This window comes from Silurus aristotelis (genome assembly GCF_946808225.1).
Source record: "Silurus aristotelis genome assembly, chromosome: 5".
NCBI lineage: Eukaryota > Metazoa > Chordata > Actinopteri > Siluriformes > Siluridae > Silurus > Silurus aristotelis.
The window spans coordinates 32,905,675-32,913,225 of record NC_139578.1 but is presented as its reverse complement, the minus strand read 5'-3'; the positions used below and the strand labels follow the sequence as shown (position 1 = coordinate 32,913,225).

At 40.0% G+C, this 7,551-nt stretch overlaps 2 long non-coding RNA genes across 2 annotated transcripts in view; both read left to right on the top strand.

The window, feature by feature from the left end:
* Positions 1–7,551, top strand: part of LOC310725933 — a 77,599-nt gene that overhangs the window by 18,809 nt on the left and 51,239 nt on the right. The window lies entirely within an intron of this gene.
* On the top strand, positions 2,161–5,811 carry LOC310725943. The gene is made up of 4 exons (XR_014533579.1): positions 2,161–2,274; positions 4,462–4,523; positions 4,623–4,793; positions 5,694–5,811. It is a non-coding gene; the product is annotated as an uncharacterized lncRNA (long non-coding RNA).

The window sequence follows — 7,551 nt, the reverse complement described above, 5'->3', positions numbered from 1 at the left end:
TAATACAGTATAAACCTGCACTACTGTCAGAGCTGCTGTTCTACAGAATTAATCAACACCTGGCAACCAATCAGGATCCAGGATTCAGAAACAGTTTAACAGATACATCAGACCTGCATTTTATACTGAATATAAAAGTGTTTAATATCGAATTATTGAATATTTAATCACAGAACTGAATGTGGAAATGTTTTCTTACAGACTCAAATGAACCAGCAACATGCTGTTTTGGTTACTATGAGAGTCCAATCCCTATCAGAGTCATTACAGGGTATAAAGTAACAGGCCGTCAGTGTAAAAAACCTGGAGTCATGTAAGTTTTCACCTCCTCATTGTTCTTTTTATTGATTGTAATGAATAATAATAAAAAGTGATCATTTTCATGTGCATTATTATTGTATAATTGTGTGTAATATAATATAACTGTATATAATGGTGGAGGTTTGGAGTGTGTGTGTGTGAGATTTTCTGATTTTATTGCAGTTTTACACTGATGTACATCTTCTCTCTAATCTGCAGCTTCACCCTGATGAAGGACAACCGTCGTGTGTGTGTAGATCCTGAACTCGAGTGGGTGCAGAAACGCATGGAAAGAATTGACCAGATCCTGTATAAAAAACTGATCGAATCTCAAATGAGTGTTTAAATTCATTTCATATTCAATTTCATCAATTCACTTTTTCTGTAGTTCAGCAGGAAGAATCTTTTTTACATTATATATTAAATCATAAATTGAGCCCAGGATCATTTATTTGATTTATTAGTATACATATATATTACATTTGATAAATCTTCTCACTAGTACATCCTGCTATCATCTCTTCTTTTTCCTTCTTTTTCTCCATTCTATAATTAATGTGAGTTTCTAATCAGGCACCAATACAGTAAAATACTATGATTATATTCAACCAAAACCTGTAAAAGAATTAAAGTCAATAAATAATGACTGTATTATAAGATGTTATTGTGTATTGTTTATTTCTGTGTATTAATGTAGACACAGTAAAAGTTGTGCAATGGCTTTTATTTACTCAGTTGGATAAATGAGAGATAAGTGATTCAGGAAGAATCAAACAGAAGTGTGTGGAATCATAATGTGGAGTTTATAAAACAGCCCCAGCCACTTAATCTAAGATTCCGCCTCTTTTACTTTAAAAAAAAAATAAAAAATAATTTTGTGGTCTCAAAGGTTTTGTAACACTATATTCTACCAGCCATATTTGTTTTTGTTTTTTTAACCAGCTAGATGTCGTTTTTTATGCAAAAGTTATTCGGAAACATATAAACTCAAACACCAGCCGAGGTTGGACAAAGTTGGAAAAATGGACACAAATTATTTGGGATCTGAAATAATCGACACATTAGTGATCTGCATGAGTCATATTTACTGCCTCACTACTAACAGACTAAATTTACATCACCTAGAGTTTGTTTCTGCTCCTGAGCAGTAGCGCCCTCAAGTGGTGCTTCCTGCAATAAAAATGACCTCTGACCCTGTGGACTTGAAATATAAAACTTTCTTTCGGCTTCTCCCATTAGGGGTCACCACAGCGGATCCTCTGCACGTTTTGATTTGGCGCACGTTTTACGCTGGATGCCCTTCCTAACGCAACCCTCCCCAATTTATCCGGGCTTGGGACCGGCACTAAGAGTGGCTGGGGATGGTTTCCTGACCGGGGATCGAACCCGGGTCGCAGCGGTGAGAGCGCTGCATCTTAACCACTAGACCACCAGGGGACCTCTGTGGACTTGAAATATACTGAACAAAATTATAAACGCAACACTTTTGTTTTTTCCCTCATTTTTGAGCTATACTAAAAAATCTAAAACTTTTTCTATGTACACAAAAGGCCGATTTCTCTCAAATATTGTTCACAAATCTGTCTAAATCTGTGTTAGTGAGCACTTCTTTGCCGGGATCATCCATCCACCTCACAGGTGTGGCAGATCAAGATGCTGATTAGACAGCATGATTATTGCACAGGTGTGCCTCAGGCTGGCCACAATAAAAGGCCACTCCAAAATGTGCAGTTTTACTGTTTTGGGGGTCCATTGGGTCCGAAAAACAGTCAGTATCTGGTGTGACCACCATTTGCCTCATGCGTTTTGCCCTGTATCGTATTCCTCCATGAAGAGAACACCTCTCCAAAGTGCCTTTCAAGGTGTTGTGAGATGCCGTGCCATCAGCGTTTTGCAGAAGCTTGGCTTCAGAGGCCTCCTAGTCAGCCGTGTTTGGAAGGCAGCCTCACCGGACTTAAACTGGAGCACTGCTTGGTTGGTCACTTTATTGGCCCTGAATTAGAAGTCTTTGTGATTGGCCACCACTCTTGAGGGATATATGCAGGGAAGGTTAACCTCAGGCATGATCTTGAGGAGGCCTTCTGTCGGCCCCAGACATGAACAGGTCATATGAGGCCCAGTGGTCAGCCTTAGGCATTATCTTGGCTTGGGAGGTCATTATGTCGGCCTCAGGATGAAACTCATCATTAAAGGCTGTCATGGCAGCTTTTGGAAAAGCTCTGTGGAGGAGGCCACCACATCATCCATAATCTGGGCATCCTTGTGGTAACCCACACTATTGACCCTATGATTCCTGTGGTGACCTGGAGCTTCCACTGGTAGGTTCAAACACTGAACTGGAACAACAAGAACTTTATCCAGTGCTGTGTGTCAGGTTTGTAATGCCACAGGCTTTCCATAATGTATCATGTGTCTTTGGAATTGATCTCAGTAGAAGCGTGTCTCGTAAAAACAAAAAAATCATGTTTTTTAGTTTATGTAATAGACATATATTGTTCAACATGTGCAAATCGACAGTGTTTCCCTTGTGCCTGTGTGTGTGTTATAGCTCAGCTTAAGGCTATTCCAGGTCGCCATGATTCTCTGATGCCACAGTGTATTTAAGGACACCGCTAGCACACGCTTATGGTCAGAATATCTCTTTTGTTCTTCTTGGTTTTTCTGTGAGATATTCCTGCCCTAACTTCCTTGTTACTTATGGTTTGGATCTCTAAATATTTTGGACTCTTGGGTCAGTCAGCAAATGCCACAGACCTGTGATCTTGCATGATCTTTGACTTAGCTTTCTGTTTCCTGGGAGCTAACCTTGGCACTCACCACTTGGTCTGGCTGCTGCCCCTGCCCAAATCAATTCTCAGAGCCAACCGCCTCTGGACCCACAACGTTTTTTTACCGACACCCAGGCCTCCGCAACCCATTCCTCAAGCAGTAAGAGCTCATGTACTCTTGGTATCCAAACCAATCAGATGAGTATTGAATATGTTTCCCTCTACCTCTTAGGCAAACCCCTCAGGTGAGCCATAACTGATTGGGAGTTCCAGACCACCTGTTGTTCCAGCTACCCAGGGTTTTGCAAAAAGCTCCAGTGCTGGTTTGGCCATCCAAGTTCATAATCTGGTTCAGCACCAAGCCTTCTCCCCAGCCTCAGTATCATGTTTGAGCTGCCACCCAGCCTTAGTTTCCCACTGGAAGTGTTTTGCCCAGCCTCTTTTCTCTGCTGAAGGTGCTGCCCAGCTTCTTCACCTTTCTGGGGGTGCTATTCAGTTTTTGAGTTTCCCATAAGATGTTGCTTTGCATGCCGAGTCCTGCTGATGACGTCTCTTAACTCCCAAGGCAGCTGATGATGTCTTTCCACTTCCAAGCCCAGCTGACAACCTTGCTCTTCTGCTGATGTTTGCTGAGGGCGTTGCTGCGCTTCAGATCTCCGCAGAGGGCATCGCTCCACCTCCGAGCCTTGCAGAGGAAGTCACTCTGCTCCTTAGCCTTGCAGAGGGCATCACTCTAAACTCGTATCTCCACAGAGGGTGTCTCTCTGCCTCTGAGCCTCACAAAGGGTGTTGCTCCACCTCAGATCTCCAAAGAGGGTGTCGCTCCTACTCCGTTGGGTGCTTTATAATGCTCTATATGCTTATGCTTATAACAGTTTTCTGTCTTTTTTGGACGTTCTTTTTTCTGTGCTTTCTATTAAAGACTTTTTAACTGCTTTGAGTCCTACCAGTCGAATCACAGACCTGAATGACATTTACAAAAATCACAAAACTAATGCTGTGAGCTACAAATTTCAAAATTATATGATTATATTAATTCACTTATTACTTTTAAATATGCATCTATCAGCACTTATTATTGTAAGTGCAAAACTCTGATATTATTAAATGTTTATTAAAGGTTTCTGCAAATTCACAGCTTGGATTTATTGTGTGTGTGCGCAAACTCTTTACTGCCCCTGTGGTGGTGGTCAGCATGTTCTGCTGCAGCTTGTTCTCTGCACCAGTGCACTAAAGCTGTGCGTGCTGTAGGTGAAAGCCACATATTAGTTTCCTGTGTGATAAAACTGTTTCTATACTCTTGACCACTTGTAACTAACAACAGGCAACAAAAGTCTTCCGTTCATTTACTTTGTCATTTTTCACAATAACATTTTTTTATGTTTTCCAACAGTCATTTGGTTCTGCTGGTCCTACTGGTGATCACCTGCTTTCATTCCAAAACTGTGGCCAAAGGTAAGTTCAACAAAAGCCACTTACTTTATTTTCAAATTTTAACACAAAGTAAAGTGATTTTCATTTGAAACCAAGTTTCTCAATTCTTTTCTATCACAGATGAACTCATGAATCAGTTTTGTTTAAACACTGATGAACCTGTACACATGGATTCCTCAACAGTACAAGGTCACGGAATCTCCACAACTTTCTCTGATTTAGCTACGACAAATACAGCTAAACAGGATCACACAGAACAACCACACACCACACAATCACGTGGACATTCAGGTATGTAATAAGTGACTACAATGAACATTTCCTCCCAGCTTACTGCTTTAGAACAGATAATTAAGCAGGTTCTATTTTTACACATAAAAAAAAATTTGCTATACATCTAAAAATCTCAGGCAGGTCTTTATATAGCATAATTTTTGGACTATTAAGCGCACCCATAGATAAGCCGCACCCACTAAAGTTGACACAGATTTTCATTTTGAACATAAATAAGACGCACCTGTCTATAAGCCGCAGGTGTCTACACTGAAACGAATTACCTTTACACAGGCTTTAATGAAAGACAGTGTCTGATACACGGCTTGTATCTAAACAGTAGCCGACCAAGAAAGTCATTGTTCACTGTCTTCCTCCTTCCTTTCACAACTATTTCTCTCTGGAGTTTATCTTTTGGCATCGTCGTGCGTTTAAAAATCACCATCGGTGAATCTTTTCTCCCGATGCCGTGCTGCTCAGAACACAGGTGAAGTGCATTTTTTCATGCCTGGTTGTTTTCAGCGTGACGAATGATTCACATTTCCTGTAGACAGTCCGAGTGAGCGGCAGGTCAAACGTCAGAGGAACCTCATCCATATTTAAGATGTTATGGGGGCTCAGTTTTTTGGCTTGAAGCTTGTGAAACTGGGAAAAACCCAGGAAAAATCCATAAATTAGCCGCTTCGTTGTTTAAACGTGGGAAAGAAGTAGCGGCTTATAGTCCGGAAAATACAGTATACATATACTTTTTGGGTTCTGCTGCTTCTTCTGGTAATCACCTGCTTTCTTTCCTACAAAGTAGTTAAAGGTACGTTCTACAGATGCCACTTGCTTATTCTTTTGTTATACCATGCAGGCTAAACCAATGTTCTTTTTTGTTCATAAATGAACTAATGACCCATTTCTGTTTTGGCACAGATACACCTGTACACACGGATTCGTCAACCATCAAATGTCAAAAAATCTCAACAACCTTCTTTAATTTAGCTTCAACAAATCCAGCTCAACAGGATCACACACAACATCTACACCCTGTACGATCTGTGATCACAATAAACTCATTCAGCTTACTGCTTTAGAACAGATCTTTGGGAAGATTTATGGAAAGATTGAAATCAACAACCTTTAACTAACAGGTGTAACCCTATTTTTCTTAACCCAAAAGGTTACAATTTTATATTTTGAAACGTAAGTCAGAAAACCTGGATTCCCGGCAGTTGAATGGTGAATTGGCCGGAAGTATTCTTCTACTTAAACCAGGCTCTTATTAAAATAAATAAACCCCAATGAATGAAACACCAGAGCACAAATTCCAATTAGTAAATTAACAAACCATATTTATTCTTCTTATTCCGGAGTTTTACTGTTATTTTAGTTTTGCTGTAGTTTAAACAAAAATGTATGAAACCAGTAAACAACTGTAGAAGTGTGAAATATTTAGAAAATAAAATATTGGTATCAAAAGTAAAATTAAAGACCTCAAAACATATAAAGAGATAAAAAAAAAAATGTATACAATAACAAAAACCCAAGTGCACAATATTACACAATCTATCAGAAAAAACTAAGTCCTGTATGCAATATATATATGAACCATCAACTCAGTCACATACACTAGCAGTGGTTTCGTTGGGGCCCAGTTGGTGCACCTTCACAGTGTGAAGAGTTAAAGAAATACTCTTAAGCACAAACTTGGAAAAATCACTTACATCCATCCAAGGAGACCAAGATGAACAGAGAACAGCACCAACTCACTGTTAGCGTAATGAATAATTCCCTCTGCGTGGAGAGTCAGGTCGATCCGAGCACAGTGTAACCCTGTGATCTTTACAGCAGCAACAACGCACCACGTCCAGTCGCAAAGTCCCAGGTCCAACTGGATCCCGTCTGCATGCACTGTTCACACACGTTGCTAATGCGATAGCCGCTAGGCCTTGATCACACGTGATGGCGGAGATGGTGTCTTGTAAACAGGCGGTGGCAAAGAATAATCGCAACCTTTGAGAAAATCAAAGAAGAAAACCCGAATACAGTCCGGGTACAATTTGGGCCGTAATATTTTCAGGAATATATTCGGTCTCCAAAAGATTTTACCCTCTGTCTCCTGTAGCATGCACACACACATGCCCTGTGCGTTGCTCCTCTCCCGCGTTGTAACTCTCATGACCTTTTACCTTTCTGTCGACAGTCATTGGACAACAATAAAACATTTACATTTAACAAATTAATTTTCTGGATATAAAACAAAACCATATCTGAACAAAAAACAAACAATGTCATGTAATATTACATTTGAAAATAGAAATAAAATAAATAAATTGCCATAAAACATTGGAAACAAAGCACATTTTTAAAGGTTCCTACACAGTCATTTCCAAATCATGCCATTTGAAATACACAGGAAACATAACGAGAGTGTAAAACATGATGGTGTCTTCATCAGGCTCCATTAGATCAGCATTCACATATTGACATATCAGATGAAAGAGTTCATCATGGGTTGAGTTACATGAATTAAAAAAACAGATATTTCAGTTACCAGTGCAGGTATGTGTGTGTTTACTGAATCATGAAGAAAGGCTTTATTTGTCAAATATGCACAGTAGCACTGACATTCTTTCCCCTCACATACTCCAGCTTGTTATGAAGTTGAGGTCAGAGCACAGGGTCTGCCGTAATTCAGTACCCCTGAAGAAGAGAGGATTAATTGCCTTGCACAAGGGCCCAACAGTGGCAGCTTGATGGTGCTGAGGTTTCAAAACCTTCTGTTTGTAAA